At 45.4% G+C, this 21,411-nt stretch overlaps 1 protein-coding gene across 4 annotated transcripts in view; it reads left to right on the plus strand.

Annotated features, from left to right (window-relative positions):
- SLC41A2 (solute carrier family 41 member 2) overlaps nt 1-21,411 on the plus strand; it is a 120,821-nt gene that overhangs the window by 3,631 nt on the left and 95,779 nt on the right. The window contains exon 1 of one of the 4 annotated variants that reach the window (XM_030215519.1): nt 3,569-3,619. The exons of the other annotated variants lie outside the window; for them this stretch is intronic. The gene's annotated coding sequence lies outside the window, so the exon portion shown is untranslated. Of the gene's footprint in view, nt 1-3,568; nt 3,620-21,411 lie in introns of those variants that run through there. 4 annotated transcript variants of the gene reach the window in all.

The raw sequence follows: 21,411 nt of genomic DNA on the forward strand, positions 1-21,411 counted from the left end.
AGTGTGTTTTTGCTTTCCTTTATTTTAATGGAGTTCTTTTATGTTGTCTGTTTTTACATATTGTAAACTTGCTGTACAATTGTTGTCGGTATAGAAAATACTAATAATAAATAAGCATTAACCAGCTAGTACGTTACTCTTACTGTATATTAACTGGCTAATGCAGAAATAATGTTGGATTACCGTATTTTTCGGACTATAAGACGCACTTTTTTCCCCCCAAATTTGGGAGGAAAATGGGGGGTGTGTCTTATAGTCCGAAGGTAGAGATTTGGCTGGCTGGGTGGCAGGCCGCCCGCCCTCCGAGTTCGGGATCGCCGTCAGGGTTACCTCCTGGCCCCCCCCCCCCCCCCCCCGGCCCTGTCACCACTTTTCCCCTTACGCGATCTTCCCTGGTGGTCTAGTGACGTCGGGGCAGGAAAGAGCCCCCTCTTTCCTGCCCAGCGCGCTGCTCTCCATCCTCCTGTATGCATTGCTGCCTGACGGTCTCGGCGAGATTCAAAATGGCCGCCGAGACGTCAATTTTGAATCTCGCCGAGACCGTCAGGCAGCAATGCATACAGGAGGATGGAGAGCAGCGCGCTGGGCAGGAAAGAGGGGGCTCTTTCCTGCCCCGACGTCACTAGACCAATAGGGAAGATCGCGTGAGTAAGGGGAGAGGTGGTGACAGGGCGGGGGGGGGGGGGGGGCAGGAGGTAACCCTGACGGCGATCCCGAACTTGGAGGGAGGGATTCGGACAAGACGCACCGGAGCACCTAGGTTTTAGAGGAGGGAAAAAGGAAAATTTTTTTTTCCTATTTCCCTCCTCTAAAACCTAGGTGCGTCTTATGGTCCGGTGCGTCTTATAGTCCGAAAAATACGGTACTTACTGCCTCCTAAATAGCAGGTACTGTGTGTTAATCTGAATGTTTAACACATAACCTTGCAGTAAAAAAAAAAATAGTGGGAACTCCCCTTTTTGATGCAGTGTTAGTTTTGGTCTTGCTGCGCATTAAAATTCTGCATTATAGTGCATTCAGTCCAAAACTTAACGCCCTGTCTAGGAACTGTGTTTTTGCACCTAAATTCGAGCTACTAATAAAGGAATTGTTTTATCACCACTACTTTGGATCATCCTGGCGTTTTACCTCTTCCACTCTTGAGTTCTGCTCGTGCTTTTCTGTGGGAGCATTCATTGGTTTTCTCGTTTTTCTGTTTAAACCAGTTCAGCAGCATTGTTTCTCCTGGAACACTTGTCAAAGAAAATTTAAGGAATTCTAGTAAAAAGGTATCGCCTACAATATGTTTCCAAAAATCCAAGTGGACTAACATGAGAACTAGAGTTGTGGAGTCAGAAGCAATTTTGGGTGGCGTCGGAGTTGGTAAAGATGTACTAACTTCGACTCCAGCTTCAAAATAAAAAAAAAACCCATAATGTATGGTAAATGTTATTTTTTTCTCTTTCTCTCTCTCTCTATGTACATATATGTATGTATCTTTGTCCTGGATCTAAAGTACTGGCAAATATAAGTTGTATTTACCAGTACTTTTGTTTTAGAACAAAAAATTTAATATCAGTAGAAGTTGGAGTTGGACAGTAGAAAAATAGAGGAGTCGGAGTTGAAGGTTTCGTGTATCAACTCCACAGCCCCGATGACAGCCATAATTCTTCTCATCTCTTGTAGTGGCATATAAATAACAGAGTATTTTCCAATATTACAGTAGTAATTTCCCCCTCTCTCCCCCCCCCCCCCCCCACAAGCTGGCAGCTTTTAGCTATTTTTTTTTAATTTTTTTTTTTTGTTACATTTGTTACCTCGCGCTTTCCCACTCATGGCAGACTCAATGCGGCGGGCAATGGAGGGTTAAGTGACTTGCCCAGACTCACAAGGAGCTGCCTGTGCCTGAAGTGGGAATTGAACTCAGTTCCTCAGTTCCTCAGTTCCCCAGGACCAAAGTCCACCACCCTAACCACTAGGCCACTCCTCCACTGTTGCTACTATTTGAGATTCTACATGGAATGTTGCTATTCCACTAGCAACATTCCATGTAGAAGTCGGCCCTTGCAGATCACCAATGTGGCCGCGCAGGCTTCTGCTTCTGTGAGTCTGACGTCCTGCACATACGTGCAGGACGTCAGACTCACAGAAACAGAAGCCTGCGCAGCCTTCTACATGGAATGTTGCTAGTGGAATAGCAACATTCCATGTAGAATCTCCAATAGTAGCAACATTCCATGTAGAATCTCCAATAGTATCTATTTTATTTTTGTTACATTTGTGCTTTCCCACTCATGGCAGGCTCAATGCGGCTTACATGGGGCAATGGAGGGTTAAGTGACTTGCCCAGAGTCACAAGGAGCTGCCTGTGCCGGGAATCGAACTCAGTTCCTCAGTTCCCCAGGACCAAAGTCCACCACCCTAACCACTAGGCCACTCCTCCAGTATTTGGGTTTATGGGTTTGAGATGTGCATTACGGCATCAGTTTTGACCCAATGACACATGGCCTCAATCTAAAAGCAGTATTTTCTTTTTTTTTTTTTTTTTTGTGGTGTATAGCAACAGCCTGATGAATACTTCAAAAATATGTTTCTGTATTCTGTAGAAATTCCTGAGCTATCCAAATGGCCAGATATCTTCCAGGAAGTAGGCGTGTACAGTAGAAAACATGTTTTTCTTCATATTGCTAAGGGCGCACAGCCCTACCCTTTGTTGTAACTAGCTTTTAAATGTTCCTGAGAGCCTCCAGCCAGGTGCACAGATGCAGTCAGAGGTCAGTATGTTTTTTTTTTTTTTTTTTTTTTTTTTAATCTTCTTAGCTGCTACCTACAGCTGCCCAGCTCCATTGAAGATGGATGGTAACTACTTGCACAGCTTTCAATTTTTCTGCCTTATCCACATACTTCTGGTTAAAAAAAATGGCATAATTCTGTCAACATATGCATTTGGATACAGAAAGTGAAAGTGCCTTGGTGCTTTGTAGCTTTTACTACATGAGATGTGGGGTAAGGAATATTGTAGAGGAATATATTCGAGTTATTCCCCAAGTTTTCCACGTCATCACTGTGACCCCTGACGCAGGTGCTAGTCACCGAAACACGGCCCGTGTCGGGTCTTTTTGTCAAGGCTCATTCATTAAAGAACTGTGTTCCATTTTTAAAGGCCCGTGGTGCTGTTTTTTTTGTTTGGACTTTAGTTTGTACTTCGTTCCTTCTCTTTTGTTATATATAACATATGCATGAGGACCACATCCTAAAGGAACTGTGTTGTTTAAATTCTGAATCGCATACCTGCAATGTTTGAATGTTGTTTGTTTGTTTGTTTTTCCCTCTGATCCTGATATGTTATGGTTTGTTCCTAGACTAGTATTTTTGTCTTTGAAAGGTGGAAGGTAAACTTCAGGGTTTTCTATGGACGTATTGGGACATTTCGAGAGAGAACAGGAACTCTTCCACAGTGACAGCTGACAATTGAATATCCGGTGACTGACAAAGGAATGGAGGAAAGCTTGTCATTTATTTCTACATCGCATCTGGTTTATGACATTTGATAAGTGGAGGGGAGAATCTGTTGGAGAAATACGAACTTTGTTGAACATTACACAGTGAAATGTGGAAAAACGAGTCAGAAGTTGGTCAGGTGGGAAGGCTGCAGCAAAATAATATGTTTTCAAGTTGTTCTTAAATTTGTTGTATGAGGACTCGGCACGGATATAGAGGGGCAGGCTGTTCCTTAAGGTAGGGGCAGCCATGCAGAAACAGATACGGCAAGTTTTATTTTGAACGTAGTTGACAGTGAGAGGGTACAGTCAGTAGCCATGTTCCCTCTAAGCTGTGCAGGAATCCTCCAACTGCATTGCTACCAGTACTACTACTACTACTACTTAACATTTCTAAAGCACTACTAGGGTTAGGCAGCGCTGTACAGTTTAACAAAGAAGGACAGTCCCTGCTCAAAGGAGCTTACAATCTAATAGATAAGAGTGAGACAAATATAGGACAATCAAGCCATTGTGACATCACTGATGAGGTTGGCTCTTAGGCATTGGTGGAATGAGGCATTATGACATCACAATCTCAGCTCTGGTTAAATCACTGCTATATGTAATACTACTACTACTACTACTACTTAACATTTCTAGAGCGCTACTAGGGTTACACAGCGCTGTACAGTTTAACAAAGAAGGACAGTCCCTGCTCAAAGGAGCTTACAATCTAAAGGACGAAATGTCAAGTTGGGGCAGTCTAGATTTCCTGACTAGAGATAAAGTATTACGTTTTCAGAACGTATCTGTCCCTTGCTATTGAAAATGTGATATTGAAACAGCACCACCGCTGACAGGAATGTAGGAGGAAGACTCCCGCACATATTAGAGGGAACATTGACCACTAGATTGTGTTGAGTGGAACAGAGGGCGCATGAAGGGACCTAAAGAATTAAGAGACAGGAGGACCAGCAGCATAACAGGACTAATGAACTATACTGAGAATTTGGAAAGGAATATAGTAACATAGTAGATGATGGCAGAAAAAGACCTGCACGGTCCATCCAGTCTGCCCAACAAGATAAATTCATGTGTGCTACTTTTTGTGTATACCCTACCTTGATTTGTACCTGTCTTCAGGGCACAGACCGTATAAGTCTGCCCAGCACTATCCCCGCCTCCCACCACCGGCTTTGGCACAGACCGTATAAGTCTGCCCAGCACTGTCCCCGCCTCCCAACCACCAGCCCACCTCCCACCACCGGCTCTGCCACCCAATCTCAGCTAAGCTCCTGAGGATCCATTCCTTCTGAACAGGATTGCTTTATGTTTATCCCACGCATGTTTGAATTCCGTTACCGTTTTCATTTCCACCACCTCCTGCGGGAGGGCATTCCAAGTATCCATATGATAAGCAGCAGGCAACCACTGTTCATTTGTCAGGAAGGGAGTGACTGATGTATTCTGAATAAGCTAAAGTCATCTGATTGCATGAATGAGAGGCCTGATATTGCATTTTTACTATTGTAGCTCTTTATGGCACCAAAGAATGTATTAGGAACTGGAGAGTCAAACGGGGTCAGGCAGCACCAAATTGTTTCAGGTTGAAAAAAAGGATTTTTTTGTCATGAGTTTACATATTTGAGCAATGAATGTTAAATGGCTATTGAGGATAATGCCAAGGAATTTGAGGAAGTCCTTGAGCGGAATCAGGGTTCCCAGAATGGTGGGAGTGAATTGATTTTTGTGGCAGTTGGGATTGAGTTTTAAATCATTCTCACCAAGCCTGTTTGCAATACTATCAAGTTTGGAGGAGAGGGAAGAGTTGTTCTTCCTGAATTGATCCATAATGATTAAAAATTGAATGTTATCAACGTAGTTGAAAAAGGAAAGCCTCAATGGCTGGCTAAAAAGTGCTACTTCTTCAAGGAAAAGCAGGCCATAATAGTCTCACAACTGGGTGGCATCATCTGACGGAGCCAGGTGTGGATGCTCTTGAAGAGGCCTTTGACAGCCTCCCACCAATCATGTGCTGGTGCCTTCCCACCCGACATGCGAGTACGGGACCAACAGCCTTCAGTTTTCCGTGGAGCAGAAGGGTTGCATTTGTGGTCTCTCTTTTCAGCATGTCAAACTTTTCCTTTTTTGGGGGCCTTCCCTGTGCCTTTTTTTCCTCACTGTTCCTTCTTGTTCTTTTTTTTTTTTTTTTTTTTTTTTTTTTGATTCCTCTAGTGTCCCTAGTTCTTTTTATCCTAGGTTTAAGTTTTCTTTCTTTTTTTTTGGCTCCAGGGCCCTTTTAGGCCTGAGCTCCAGCCGGATTGCATCGACCTTTTTCGGAGTTTAATGGCCTTTCTTTCCTCCCTCACCAGTGAGCCATTTGATTTTGCGTCAGCTGGTTTCCCCTTCATGTCCCAGAAGGCTCCCAGTGCCCTCAAGCACTGCTCCTAGTGTAATAGGGTCCTCTCTTGGACTGATCCCCATAGCTGGTGGGCCTAGACCACGGTTCTCATTCCTGTGGCCTCTGTTTACACATGCAGAAAAGGACCCAGAGAGGTCCAGTGCATAATTAGCTTGCCCTCCTCGGAGAACACCTGCTACATGTAAGTAACTTCACATTATGCAGCTTAACACCCTTCTGGCTTTGGCCACCAATTTATCACCTTGTCACCATGAGGTCTCTTTCCTGGTTTGTGCACATCAGCTTCTCTCCTATCTCATACACCTTTTGGATTTCTGCACCTCAGATTTATTTATTTATTGCATTTGTATCCCACATTTTCCCACCTCTTTGCAGGCTCAATGTGGCTTACAATGTGTCGTTATTGGTAGATAGCAGATTAGGAGATAACAGTTATTGTTACATAGAGAATAGCATAATCGAAACTAAGCAGGTAAATATAAGTAGAAATCAGTGTTGGTAATAGGAAGGTGGAGATGTCATAGGAAATAACGTAATCGAGTTTCAACAAGCAGATGTAAAACACATTGTTGACAATGGATAAGGTTGCGATGTATTACATTTATAGTTGTTGCTCTTATTGGTATGCGTTGTTGATCACTTTGCACTTTTTCAAAATGAAGCTTAATTGTCAAGCATTTGACCAGCCTTATAATTTTTGTAGATCACTTTCCTTGTTGTCTACTCCCTCCAGGGCTTTCACTCCGTTGCGGATCTTCGTGTCATCCACAGAAAGGCAAGCTTTCTCTTGAAACTGTTTGGTCATTATCGCTCATGAAGGTATTGATCAGAATCTGCTTCAGGCCAGATCTTTCAGGCACCCCTGCTGCTCACTGTTCATTCTCCCAAATGGATTCCATTTACCTCTTCTTTCTGTCAGTGAATTAATTTTTAATCCAGTTTACACCATAGGACCCCACCCCCCATGCCTCTCAGTTAATTCATGATGAGCCTCCTGTGAAGGGCTGCATCAAAGGCTTTGCTGAAAGCCCGATAGACCATATCAAGTGCATGCTGTCAAAAATCAATCGAATCGACATCTGACAAACTATGCCTCGGATACTGCAACCCACTGAATTGTAGAGATTTCACTATAGCGTTGTCTTTCACACCACCAAGCTGAGACTTACCTTTTTATAGAGAGCCTTTACTAATCCACGGTCACATTTTTAGCTCGTGGTAGAAATCAGCTGGTGGTAAATGCCGAGACGCCCATTATATTCCTATAGTCATCTCAGCGTTTACCAGCAGCTGATTTCTACTGCAAGCTAGAAATGCTACCGAGGCTTAGTAAAAGACCCCCATAGTTTCCAACTGTGTTGCCACTTTTATAAAGAGGGGCAACATCTGCCCTTCTCTGATGCCATGGAACCTCTCCTATTTCTAGGGATCTATTAAACATATCTTTGAGCAGGTCCATCATAACCTTTTTCTTGAGCCAAAATTGGGAGGGCCTTTAGAAATCTAAAATTATTGTTGAGGAAGTGTAACCCAGTGGTTGGAGCAGTGAGCTGTGAATCAATGAAAACAAGGTTTAAATCTCACTTCCTTCATGGGTATACCTTGTAACCTGTTAGGTGTATTTTTATTTTATTTCTTAGGATTTTTTTTTTACTGCCTTTTTGAAGAAATTCTGGAACTTTTTATACTTGTGAGGCAGCCATGGAAATAATTATATATAAGAAATCATATTAAGTGTTAAGTCTGTTAAAATCTGGGGTTTAAAAGTGGTGTTTGAATTCCTATTTCAAAATCAGCTTTTTACCTTGCAAGCAGAGCAAAGGAATGCCAGATGGTTCATATTATTTGAAAGTCTTGGCCGAGCTAAGGTTAGGAAAGGTCAGTGAGAAATGAAACTCTGTCCCTTGTGAATTGCCAATGCTAGCTGGCACAGCTGTAAACTATTATGAATGAACAAAGCATGAGCCAGACATGCCGTAGTTTTAAAAGAATTAGTTTAATGCTAGTTAGATTCTAAATAATTCTAGATATTCCTGATGTTTAGATATATCTTATAAGGAATACTGATTATGCTTATTTAGAATATGTGTATTCTGTGTAGTTAAATGTAGAATACCTTTTTAAATCTAATGTTACTCTCTGCTGTATTTTCTAAGCAAGGATTGCAGTGAAGGGGGGGCCAACATGTGTTTTGAGTTTTCTGCGGTCTTAGCTAGTTCTGTGTATGGAGCTGATAGGTGAAAAAGGTCAGAACTAGTCAGCTCTCTTCTCCTTGATTAATTATAGCTAAGTGTAGGACTGGCCTCCTGGAAGTAATAACCTGATATGTATGCCATTAAGTAAGATTGGCTTTTGACCCCTTTAATGAATGCCAGAGTTTAGTTAGCAGTTAGTACTAGGAATATGAGAAATCAATCATAATAACATGTAAGAGACTGGAGACCAAATGTCTGGCTTAAGGGGCCCCAGGTCAGAGGTCAGTTTAGGATGTCTGGAACCTATGTAACTGATATTTCAAAAGTAATGATTGGTTGAGGCAAGGTAGCCAATCTAATTCCTTAACCAATTGGGAGTAAAGGGGGCTAGGCTAGGAGGAGGGCTTAGGACCCTATTTAAGTAGGAGCAGAAGCAGTTTACGTCAGAAAGAACTCAGAAGGAGCTCAGAAGAAAGAGAAGGACAGAAGGAACAGACAGAAGAAGGAGAAGACAGCATAAGAAGAGAGCTGAGACAGAGGAGAAGAGAGCTAGAACTGATGTCTTGCTTTGTTTGCTGGCAAATAAAGAAGATTACTCTCTCATTCTGGTGTGTGCTGTCTGACTCCTGAAGCATCACAAATTCATGTATTAATTCCTGCAACACTTGAATTCTAAAAATGCTGTAAAAAGCCTTGAGCATTAGTTGGAAAAGCAGATTAAATATGAAAAGGAATGAAATGTGTACACTTTCTAAAATAAGGATATTTTTTTGAAGGTTTTGTGAGGGGCTGTGTTCTTTGTATTGAATTACTGCCCTGGTACTTTATTGAAACACACTTTTCCATGTCTCTCCCTCTGAAATCCTCCACAAAAACGAGCCTAAGTCTGCAGATGGAGGAAGAGGAAATGAATAGTTCCATATCATCAAGCTGATCAATCCATAGACTGGTGGGTTGTGTCCATCTACCAGCAGGTGGAGATAGAGAGCAAAGCTTTTGCCTCCCTAAATGTGGTCATGTGCTGCCGGAAACTCCTCAGTATGTTCTCTATCTCAGCAGGTGGTGGTCACACACAGCAGCAGCTCTGGCTAGGCCTCCAAGCCTAATTTTTAGGTTTTGTTGAGTGCCTGGGGTTGAGGGCTCTTCTTGAGCAAGTGCAAACCTGGTGGCGCCAGGTCCCTCCTTTTCTCCCCCCTCCCGCTGGCTCCGTTTGAAAAAAAAAAAAAAAAAATTTTTTTTTGAACGTCCTTAAAGGCGTTTATTTCGACGTTTATTTAAACGTTTATTGCAGCTACTCACTGGGACACCAGGTCGTTACAGCTCGGAGCGGAAAGCAGGTAATTTTTACCTTTTTATAGCGGGCAGGGGGTTCCCCGATTGATCTCCACGTGGCCTATGGCGTTGGAGGGCGAGGGCGCAAAGAGTCGCTCCCCGGATCGCTTGGGCGCTTCTAGAGGGGATGCGGGGGTCTTGAAGTCTGATTCGCCCTTGTTGGGTGACAGTTTCGTGACCGATGAGTGTCCCGGTCCTTCCTCAGGTGTGGCGGTTTTTCCCGCCATAAACGCCCATCCCTCGCTGCTCGCCTCCGCCATCTTGGCCGGCCACGCGGCTCGGACGGCTTCTTCTTGGGCCGCCCTTGAGGTAGGAGACATTAATGCCATGAACGCCCTTAATTTGGGCGACGGCACAAAAGCGGCTAAAGTTAAGCGCCGTTCTTCCCGCGCAGCTCCTTCGCGGAGTGTTGCGCTGGACGCCATCTTGGATGCGCAGCATGTATCTCCCCCGCTCTTGCGAGCGCCGGTTGAGGGTGCGTCTAGGGCTGTAGCCCAGGCTGCGGAAGTGCACAGTCTGGGGGGTTTCTCCCCCGAGTTTGTTTTGCTGCTGCATCAGGCCTTCCTTATGCAAAACGCTGCCCCTGCTCCCTCGTCTGGTAAAGAGGTTGAGGCCCCCGGAGGTAAACACCCTCGGGTTGATTCCCAGGCCTTGGAGGACTTTGTCTCCTCCGATGTAGATGAGGGCAGCGTATCTGAGTTCTCCCAACGGTCCTTTGCGGATTCCTTGGAGGAGACGGATCCCCGCTCGGATGGAGCGGATGACCCCTCTGCAGCGCGGCTCTTTAGCTCAGAGGATTTGCCCAACCTGTTAGTGCAGGCCGTGGGCATTTTGAAGATTTCCTCTCCGGAGGACGTCTCTCCCTCAGCCCCTGTTGGCTCTGCCATTATGCTGGGGACGAAGCGCCCGCCTAGAACCTTCCACGTGCATGACGCCATGCACACCTTAATTTCGGCTCAATGGGATGTCCCGGAAGCGAGCCTTAAAGTGGCTAGGGCTATGTCCCGCCTCTATCCTTTGCCTGAAAGTGAACGTGAGGCCTATCTGTGGCCTACAGTGGATTCTTTAATCACTGCGGTGACTAAGAAAATGGCATTGCCGGTGGAAGGTGGCACGGCCCTAAAGGATGCCCAAGACAGAAGATTGGAGGCGGCCTTAAGGTCGTCCTTTGAGGCGGCTGCTTTAAGTTTGCAGGCCTCAGTTTGCGGCTCCTATGTGGCCAGGGCGTGCCTGACTATGGTGCAGCGGGCTTCCCCCTCGGATCATTCCTTGAGGGCTGATTGGCCGGCCCTGGAATCGGGCTTAGCCTATTTGGCAGACTTGCTGTATGATGTCTTGAGGGCCTCAGCTAAGGGCATGGCTCAGACAATCTCTGCGCGGCGGTGGCTTTGGCTGAAGCATTGGTCTGCTGACCACGCCTATAATCCCGCCTGGCTAGATTGCCTTTTAAAGGCAAGCTGCTCTTTGGGGTCGAGCTGGACAAAATCGTGACCGATCTCGGCACGTCTAAGGGCAAGAAGTTACCAGAGGTCAGGGCTCGGGCTAGTACTCGCCCCGGTACCTCCAGAGGACGGTTTCAGGAAGCCCGTCGGTACCGCCCGGGCAGGTCGGGCTCTTCTGCCCCCTCTTCCTTCAAGAGGAACTTCTCCCCCAAGCAGCATTCCTTTCGCAGAGACCGCCGTCCCGGAGGTGCTCCCTCCGGTCCTCCCCCAGGGTCTCGGACCCAATGACGGGGCCTTGGTCCACGCCCCAGTGCTGATTGGAGGACGGCTGTCCTCGTTTCTGGGCGAGTGGACCACAATAACTTCAGACGCTTGGGCGCTGGAAGTCATCAGAGACGGCTACAAGCTAGAGTTCTGCCGACCCTTAAAAGACGGGTTTGTACTCTCTCCCTGCAAGTCTCCGGTCAAAGCTGTGGTAGTGCAGCAGACCTTGAACAATCTGATCCGCCTGGGGGCGGTCGTTCCGGTGCCAGAAAATCAGCTTGGCAAGGGATGTTACTCCTTTTTCTTTGTGATACCAAAGAAAGGAGGTTCTGTACGGCCTATCCTCGACCTCAAAGGGGTCAATTGGGCCTTGAAAGTTCGGCACTTTCGCATGGAGACCCTCCGCTCTGTTATAGCGGCAGTGAAGGCAGGAGAGTTCCTGGCATCCTTGGACATCAAGGAAGCGTACTTGCATATTCCCATCTGGCCTCCTCATCAACGCTTTCTGCGTTTTGCAGTAATGGGCCGACACTTCCAGTTCAGAGCCCTCCCGTTCGGGTTGGCTACTGCTCCGCGGACCTTCTCCAAAGTAATGGTGGTCTTCGCGGCCTTCCTGAGGAAGGAAGGAGTTCAAGTCCATCCTTATCTGGACGACTGGTTGATCCAAGCCCCCTCTTATGCAGAGTGCGGCAAAGCTGTGAACCGGGTGGTTGCTCTTTTGAGCTCCCTGGGGTGGATCATCAACTGGGAGTAAAGCCAGCTGCGCCCGACTCAGTCCCTGGAGTATCTGGGAGTTCGATTCGACACCCAAGTGGGCAGAGTGTTCCTGCCAGACAATCGGATTGTCGAGTTTCAGGCTCAGGTGGACTAGTTCCTAGTAGCCTCTCCTATTCGGGCTTGGGACTACGTGCAGCTGTTGGGCTCTATGACGGCCACGATGGAAGTAGTGGCCTGGGCCAGGGCTCATATGAGACCACTACAACAATCTCTGCTGCTGCGCTGGACTCCGATGTCGGAGGATTATGCTGTGCGCCTTCTCTTGGACCCAGCAGTGCGCAAGGCGCTGAGCTGGTGGACGCAGACAGACAAGTTGTCTGCAGGAATGCCTCTGGTGACCCCGGAGTGGATTGTCGTCACGACAGACGCCTCTTTGATGGGCTGGGGAGCCCACTGCTTGGGAAGGACAGTGCAGGGGCTCTGGTCTCCTGCAGAGGCAAGTGGTCTATCATCCTCCTGGAACTCAGAGCCATTCGGTTGGTGTTGTTGGAGTTCATCCCGGTACTGGTGTTGAAGCCTGTACGGGTCCTGTCGGACAATGCCACGGCTGTGGCCTATGTCAACCGCCAGGGAGGTACCAAGAGCGCCCCTCTAGCCAAGGAGGCCATGAATCTATGCCAGTGGGCGGAAGCGAACCTGGAACAGCTGTCAGCGGCCCACTTTGCCGGAGTCATGAATGTCAAGGCGGACTTTCTCAGTCGCCATACCTTGGAGCCCGGAGAGTGGCAGCTATCTGCTCAGGCGTTCTTGGGCATCACGAAGCGCTGGGGCCAGCCGAGCCTAGATCTTATGGCGTCATCGGCCAATTGCCAAGTGCCGCGCTTTTTCAGCAGAGGACGGGACCCTCGATCCCTGGGAGTAGATGCTCTTCTCCAACGGTGGCCGACACAAGAGCTTCTCTATGTGTTCCCGCCCTGGCCCATGTGGGGCAGGGTGCTAGACCGGGTGGCAAAGCATCCCGGCAGGGTAATCCTGGTGGGTCCGGATTGGCCCAGACGTCCCTGGTATGCGGACTTGATCAGGCTCTCAGTCGGCGATCCTCTGCGGCTGCCAGTGGAGCAGGGCCTGTTACATCAGGGTCCCGTGGTGATGGAGGATCCCTCCCCCTTTGGTCTTCCGGCCTGGCTATTGAGCGGCAGCGTCTGAGAAAGAAGGGCTTCTCAGACAAGGTCATCGCCACTATGCTGAGAGCGAGGAAGCGCTCTACTTCTACTGCTTACGCCAGGGTTTGGCGTATCTTTGCAGCGTGGTGTGAAGCAGGCTCACTTTCTCCCTTCACTGCTCCAATTTCTTCAGTGTTGGCGTTCCTGCAAGAAGGTCTGGACAAAGGCCTGTCGCTCAGTTCCCTGAAAGTTCAGGTAGCGGCTCTGGCTTGCTTCAGGGGCCGCCTGAAGGGTGCTTCCCTGGCTTCGCAGCCAGATGTGGTGCGCTTTCTCAAGGGAGTTAATCACCTGCGCCCTCCTCTGCACTCAGTGGTGCCTGCGTGGAATCTCAACCTGGTGCTAAGAGCATTGCAGAAGCCGCCTTTTGAACCCTTGTCGAGGGCATCTCTGAAAGACCTGACGTTGAAAGCAGTCTTTTTGGTGGCTACCACTTCAGCCAGAAGAGTTTCCGAGCTCCAGGCACTCTCATGTCGAGAGCTTTTTCTGCAGTTCACTGAGGCAGGAGTGACTATTCGCACAGTGCCTTCCTTCCTGCCCAAGATTGTTTTTCGCTTCCATGTGATTCAGCAGCTCTGTCTCCCTTCCTTTCGTAGGGAGGTCTACCCAGAGGAATACTCTGCTCTCAATTTCTGGATGTGAGACGAGTCGTCATCAGATACTTGGAAGTGACCAATGATTTCCGGAAATCGGATCATCTGTTTGTCCTGTTTACAGGTCCTCGTAAGGGTCTGCAGGATTCTAAGCCTACAGTGGCAAGATGGGCAAGGAAGCCATTGCAGCGGCTTAGGTGGCCGCGGGGAAGGCCCATACCTTTGCCAGGCATTACCGCTTGACTGTGGCTGCTCGGGCGGAGGCCCGGTTTGGAGCTTCAGTGTTGCGGTCAGGGATTTCTATGTCCCGCCCTGGGTGAGTACTGCTTCGGTACATCCCACCAGTCTATGGATTGATCAGCTTGATGATATGGAAGGTAAAATTATGTATCATACCTGATAATTTTCTTTCCATTAATCATAGCTGATCAATCCATAGCCCCTCCCAGATATCTGTACTGTTTATATTCTGGTTGAATTTTAGGTTCAAGTTTAGCCTTCAGTTACTTCAGGAGGACTTCGTGTTCAAGTTCTTCTTTCACTTGGATTCTTCAAGAGTTGAGACGAGTTTGTGTTACAGTGAGCTGCTGCATTCCTCTCCCCTCCGTTTTACGGGGCTGGATTGAGATTTAAATTCTGCCGGCACTCCCTCCCGCTTCGTGCGGCTGTAGGGCAGCTTTGTACCCCTCCCGCTTCGGCGGTGTTAGGGTCAGTCAGCTCCTCCCGCGGTTGCGGTTGCAGGATAAGCCAGATCCCCCCGCATCGGCGGGTGTGGTGTCCCTCCCCCGCTCCGCGGGGATGAGCTGGACAGATTCCCCTCCCCCACTTGTGTGGGGATGAGCTGGGTTAATTCCCCTCCCCCGTTTCGGCGGTGGTGAGCTGGGCAGAGTGTCCCTTCGTGGGTGTAATTCTCTAAATGCTGAGTCCTGCGGATGGAGCTTTGATATCGACATACTGAGGAGTTTCCGGCAGCACATGACCACATATAGGGAGGCAAAAGTTTGCTCTCTATCTCCACCTGCTGGTAGATGGACACAACCCACCAGTCTATGGATTGATCAGCTATGATTAATGGAAAGAAAATTATCAGGTATGATACATAATTTTACCTTTGTATTTACACTGTGATACACTGTGACACATTGTCACAAATTGTTTGTTTTGTGCTTTCCTCTTGTCTCTTATTTATTTATTGTGATTTATTAACCACCTTTATGAAGAGATTCACCCAAGGTAGTGTACAGTAGGTACAGTTTAACATAAAACTTATAATGTTAACAGCATAACAATAGTAAAATAACCAAGAATAAACATAAATACAATAAATGAGGTAAACTTGAAAACAGTAAATTGAAACCTAATAATAGAACTAATGTGAAACAGTATCAAAAATATACACATTTAACAGCACTGGAATTCAAATACCAGAGTTATAATACAATGTTAGCATAATTCTAATTATACACCTAATAAGCATTCATTAGAACATTCAACTAACATAGATATGATGCTAAAGGTTTTCTACAATACGGCTTACAGTATAGCTGAGGGACCAAGAGCAGATATATGATGCGAGCAAGATGCGTGGTACAGAGTCAGTTGGGCTAATTTGATGGTTAGTTAAACTCAAGGCAAGTTCATTGTATAGTTAAGCAAGAGATAAGGAACCGATCCAAGTTACAGTGTGTGTTTCAAGCTAGGCCAAGTGCAGAATTGAGTGTGTAGTCTATCACCCTATGTGTTAAAGGCTTGGGAGAAGAGCCAGGCTTTCACTTGCATCCTGAAGTAGAGGTAGTCTCGAGTTATACGTAGCTCCTTCGTGAGTAAATTCCAGAGCGTAGGGGCTACTTCTGAGAAGGCTCGCTGGTGGGTATCACGTCGTACAATTTCTTTTGACGAGGGTACAAATAGTGATGATCCTTCTTAAAGGTGTACAAAGGGCTAACTTTAAGTATTCTGGCTAATTTTGTCTGAGGACCTTGAAAATCAAACATAAGAGTTCTAAATTTAGCCCTGTAGGTACTGGTAGCCAGTGTAGCTTTTGCAGGAAAGGTGTGACTGCAGCATTCTGAATTGGTTGGAGCTGGTTTGGCTTGGTGCAGTTTTTTTTGTTGTTGCTTTGTCGTCTTTCCTGCCTTATTATAGTTATTCCCTGCTTTTAAGCTTTTAGGAGAAGCAGGCTGTTATTAAATTAGACTTGATTTTTATCCTGAACACAGAAAAGCATAGGTTCAGCCAGTTTTGCTGCTTGGTGTGCAGGAAATGTTCATAGAGGGTATATTTAAAGTGTGCAGCTGGTACTTGTTGAACTGGCAGTCGTACATCTGCAATGTTTTTGATAGTTGCTGATGGCTCAGGCATATGCAGTTTTTCTTTGGCATTATGTAAGCATCATTAACACCTTTGCTCTCAAAACTTACTTCTGTTGAATTCAGCAGAAATCCCACTTGATCTCTGTGTTTGAATTTAAGCTCGTGTGTGGCTTGCACTTCATGCCTTAGAAAAACTGAAGTGTTTCCAGCTGAGCTCACTGAGAGAAACTGGGTGAGTACAGGCTCTTTGCTTTACTAGGGAATTTTCAGTTAGCTCTCTGAATTTCTGGAGTCCCTAGGGTTGATGTAATAATATATGTAAATAGCTTCAGTTGTACCACTAACAAGCGGGATATCAAATCCATGACCCTTTACCCTTTAATCGACTTGAGACCTGCAGGCAGCCATGGAATTAGTAGGAGACTAGTAAGAAATACCCGTTTCTGGAAAAAATGAAACTGGCGCTAGCAGGGTAATCCCCCCCCCCCCCCCCGTCCTCCCTCCCGAGTTGCAGACACCCCCTCCGTGCCTCCGTTCCGAGTTGCACACCTCTCCTCTTCCTCCCTTGGTCCCTCAGTGACGTGCTTGCGAGGGCCGCCCCTCCCTCAACGTCATCGCGTTTTGACGCAAGGGCCGCCCCGCCCTCAACATCATCGCGTTTTGACGCGAGGGCGGAGCTACAGTGACTGGAGCCTGCAGGCCAAACCGGATATCTCGGGCGCCTCAAGTTTCCGGCTTGAGGCTTCAAAGTGCCTTTTATATATATAGATATTTTCCTAAAAAAAACTGTTCTAGTTTCATTATTTGCATTCTTGGCGGTTTGTTTTAATTTCATGAATATATTTTTCTTCTTTGACAATCCTGTGAACATATTTCTTGTAACTAAATATAGTAACATACAAAATCTATATGTTTATCAGTTTGGGGGGGGGGGGGGTACTGTGTTCTGGTACATATAGCTAACGAAAAGAGTGATGATATTAATGAAATATGCATGTGTCCTTGTTGAAGGTTGGGTATTTCTGGAATTTGGGGGTTATATAATCTGTCCTGAATGTTGTTTTTTTTTTTTTTTTAAAATCTAGCAGAGGGTTTCCTAGACACTTCATTGTGACTCTATAGCCAGTCAAGTTTTCAGAATATCAACAATAAAAATGCATGAGATTAAATATTATATACTGGGTCGTCATCAGTGTGTCTGAATTTATCACATGTATATTCATTATGGTTATTGTGAAAACCCAACTGATGGGGAGGGGGGGCAGTGAGGAGGGGGTGTTGCCTGGACAGGTTTGGGAAGCCCCAAAGTAGAATTTCAGACCGGTATATTGAGTGCTAGATATAAGACAGATGTTGGACTAGACAGCAGTCACATCTGGCATCAGTAATATTGTTTTTAGACGCAGACTGTTCTGCAGGAATAGTTAATACATTATTCAGTTCTGGATTAGATGGCCTGTCTTTGCTGCTTGTGCTTTTCATACTGTGGCATTGCCCCAGGATTGAATGTGGAGTAGTTTCCATTAGTGTTAAGACTTTCCATTCCATTGCTTATATCCTGCTTGAATCAAAGAGTTACATAAAAAAATACTGATAGAACCATAATATTTGTCAAACAGATACGATTACAAAGCCTTTCTAAACATTAAATAGGTAGGAACTATACAAATGGAAACAGGGATAATATTCCAAATTTTACAAGACTGATATGCAAATGAACTTTTATGGATTCGTTTATATTGTTAACAGAGGGGAAACCTACTCTTAAAAAAAGAGGTAGAATGAGCCATCATCCTACCCGAAAGATAAGTTAATAACTGACTATGAGAAACTGGGCAACTCCCTGTAAAGTTTTTATAAAGATCTTATAAACTAAACAAGCCACTTTAAAGTCCAGTCAAGCTTTTGCTGGTAGCTAGTGAATTTCTCTTAAAATAGGTGTTCAGGCAAAGTTTGTTGTTTTTAGTCCATTCTTGAATTGATGTTAGACAGTCAGTGTATTCAGGGCTTGTGGGTAAGTCAGGTTCAGTGGGTATGAGTAGCTGCACATCATCCGCATAGATGTAGAACCAAGTGTCCATTGACCGAATTGCCTTGGCTAGTGGCTTGAGGTAGATATTGAACAGAATGGGTGACAGTATCGAACCTTCTGGTACTTTCACAAGTCAGTGCATATGGTGGCGATGAGGTGCTGCCAAACAGTATATGATTAGCTCAGTGCAATGCCGAGCAAAACTTTCTACTTAAGTTTGCATTAGAAGCAGTTCGCTTAGCCATTGGCACAAGGCTGTAACATGCAGCTTTATGCATTGACCCCACAGTTTGGTAAGTAGGCTAAGGGGCTTGTTCTCAAAAGAGAAAAACGTCCCAAAAGTGGCATAAATCCTCATTTGGATGTGTTTCTCACAAAAGCGTCCAAATTGGTATTTTCAAAACCAACTTTTAGATGTTTTCCCATGAAGTCCATCAGAAGTACGTTCAGATCACAAGGGGGCATGTCAGGATTCCACTGAGACTCAGAGAAACGTAGAAACATGTTGGCAGATAACAGCCATAAATAGCTCATCCAGTTAACATCACACAGACATAAGCTGTTCATGCCACAAGTTTTTCTTATCATGTCTTAGGCAAGGGTAAATGCACTTAGAATTTTATGATAAATGTTATTCCCCAAAACAGTTTATTCTGTTCTCCTTAGCCGCGTGGCTTGGCCATGCTGTTGGAGTGCAGGAGATGGTGAGGGGCTCAGTTGCCATGCAGAGGTTCTGATCTTGGGCTTTCTTGGGAGTAGGTCAACTGCAGCTATCCGGTCGACCCCTGCTGTGATTGGGGCAGCCCTGGAAAGATCAGTCTTCATAGAAGCTTTTTTCCCCCCCAAAGTATTCAGTCAGCAAGGGACGCTGGCTGAAAAATTCAAGAAAACACGAGATACCACAGAGGAGCCACAGTTGTACAAAAGTCATAGTAAAAAGATTGTAATGTTTTTGTACCATCAAAATAAAGAGAGAAAGGACAAACTAGATGGGATTTGAAGTTCTGATCTTCTGTAATTTAACGCATCTCTGTTCAGCCCAACAACTTCTTAGTGGAGGAGGGTAAAGTAATGGGTAGAAGCCTATGCAGCAGTGGCTAAGTTCAAACTTCGGGCCTCCCAAGCAAAACTTACAGAAGGAATCTGCAACTGAACATAAAACTTTGCAGATCTGGGCATGCCAAGAAAGGAGGGAGGGTTTGGCCTGCTCTGAAGATATGGTTGCCAGGTGTGTGGGCAGTGGAAGACCACCAAAGATGCATTTGAGCCTTGACGCAGGTGTTCAGCTTTGCCAGACTCCCTTCTTTATACTTGGGTGAAACTTATGCTATTGTTAGGTTATTATGCCATATACATTCCAGGACACTAAGAGATAATCTTATAAGAAGGATAATAACATTTGCATGCCAGTCAGAAAAAAGGAAACCTTTGTTCCTAAAATAAGCCTTCAATGTCATAACTTTATCTGCCTCGGAGGCAAAGGAAGCCAGAAGAGAAGAGCATTGAATAATATAATCCTGGGAATTCTCTAAAAAAGTGGTTACATTTTCCATAACATCAACCCTAGCACCTTCCTGCTGACTTTCCAACACCTTGTGGCATATAATAACATTTAGTAATTAACAAAGAGTCAGCATTATTTCCTCAGTAGGATCTCTGCAAATAATAATGGGCAAACCATAAAATGTAAGAATCTCAGATGATTTCAACTGATTTTTCCACCATCTCAAGTTGCTTATGTAGGAAGAAGACTATCTTTTATACTGATAGACCCAACCTGCAACCTGCTGTAGAGCACCAGTCTTAGGATTATACTTTTTTTTAAAGGAAACATCTAAAGAGGACATTTGTTTTGTCCAAGTCATCTACTTTAGAGACCACACTCTGGAGTGAAATTAAAAAGTTGCTGTACTGGACCCTGGATCATTGATACTGTCCTCTTCAGTACCTTCCATAAATCTAATAATGATATTTGTGAAGGTCTAGCTTCAAGTAATGGAACTTCTTTAGGGAGCACCACAGGCTGAATAATGTTCAACATAGAAGATGGAGGAGCTGCACAACCTGCAGCTAGAAGAGAGGTAAAGTCTTTATTCATAGGGACCAAATATCTCTTAGTCGGACCTGGCTGGTGCCAACATTTCCGTTTTCTAGTCTAATACAAACTTTGCAGCAGAACATTTCCATTATTCAAAAACTTGAATATTTCTGTCAGTTACATTGAAGGTATTGTTCTCGTTAAAGGAGGCTCACCTATGCCATATAAGAACATAAGCTGTGCAATAGTGGGACAGACTAAAGGTCCATCAAGCCCAGTATCTTGTTTCCAACAGTGGCCAATCCAGGTCACAAGTACCTGGCAAGATCCCAGCACAGTGCAATACATTTTATGCTGCTTATCCTAGAAATAAACACTGAATTTTCCTAAGTCCATCTTAATAATGGCTTTCTTTTAGGAAGATATCCAAACCTTTTTTAAACCCCGCTGAACTAACCGCTTTTACCACATTCTCTGGCAATGAATTCCAGAGTTTAATTACATGTTGAGTGAAGAAATACTGTTTTCAGTTTGTTTTAAATTTACTACTTTGTTGCATCATTGCTTGCCCCCTAGTCCTAGTATTTTTGGAAAAGTAAACAAGGGATTCATGTCTACCCATTCCACTCCACTTATTATTTTATAGGCTCTATCATATCTCCCCTCAGCCTTCTTTTCTCCAAGCTGAGAGCCCTAGCTGCTTTAGGCTTTCCTCATAAGGAAGTCGTCCCATCCACTTTATCATTTTCGTCACCCTTAGATGCGGTGACCAGAATTGCAAGGGCATTATAACTTATAACTTCCTCATTTTTGTTTTCCATTCCTTTCTTGATCATACCTAACATTCTATTTGCTTTCTTTGCCACTACTGCACACCGAGCAGAAGGTTTAAATGTGTCCATCAACAATGACACCTAGATCCTCTTCCTGGTGGGTGACTCCTAACGTGGAATCTTGCATCACATAGCTGTAGTTTGGGTTCCAGTTTCCCACATACATCACTTTGCACTTGCTCACATTAAACGTTATCTGCTATTTGCATGCCCAGTCTCATAAGGTCCTCTTGCAATTTTTTACAATCCTCTTGTGATTTAACAACTTTAAATGACTTTCAGGCTTATTATCGGAAGATGGGCGTCCTTCGCCCAGGGTCGCCCAAATCGGCATAATTGAAAGTCGATTTTGGGCATCCTCAACTGCTTTCCGTTGCAGGGATGACCAAAGTTCACGGGGGCGTGTCGGAAGCATAGCGAAGGCGGGATTGGGGCATGCTTAACACATGGGCGTCCTCGGCCGATAATGGAAAAAAGAAGGGCATCCCTGACGAGCACTTGGCCGACTTTACTTGGTCCATTTTTTCTTGCGACCAAGCCTCAAAAAGGT

The sequence above is a fragment of the Microcaecilia unicolor genome, chromosome 9 (assembly GCF_901765095.1).
Source record: "Microcaecilia unicolor chromosome 9, aMicUni1.1, whole genome shotgun sequence".
NCBI classification, from domain to species: Eukaryota; Metazoa; Chordata; class Amphibia; order Gymnophiona; family Siphonopidae; genus Microcaecilia; species Microcaecilia unicolor.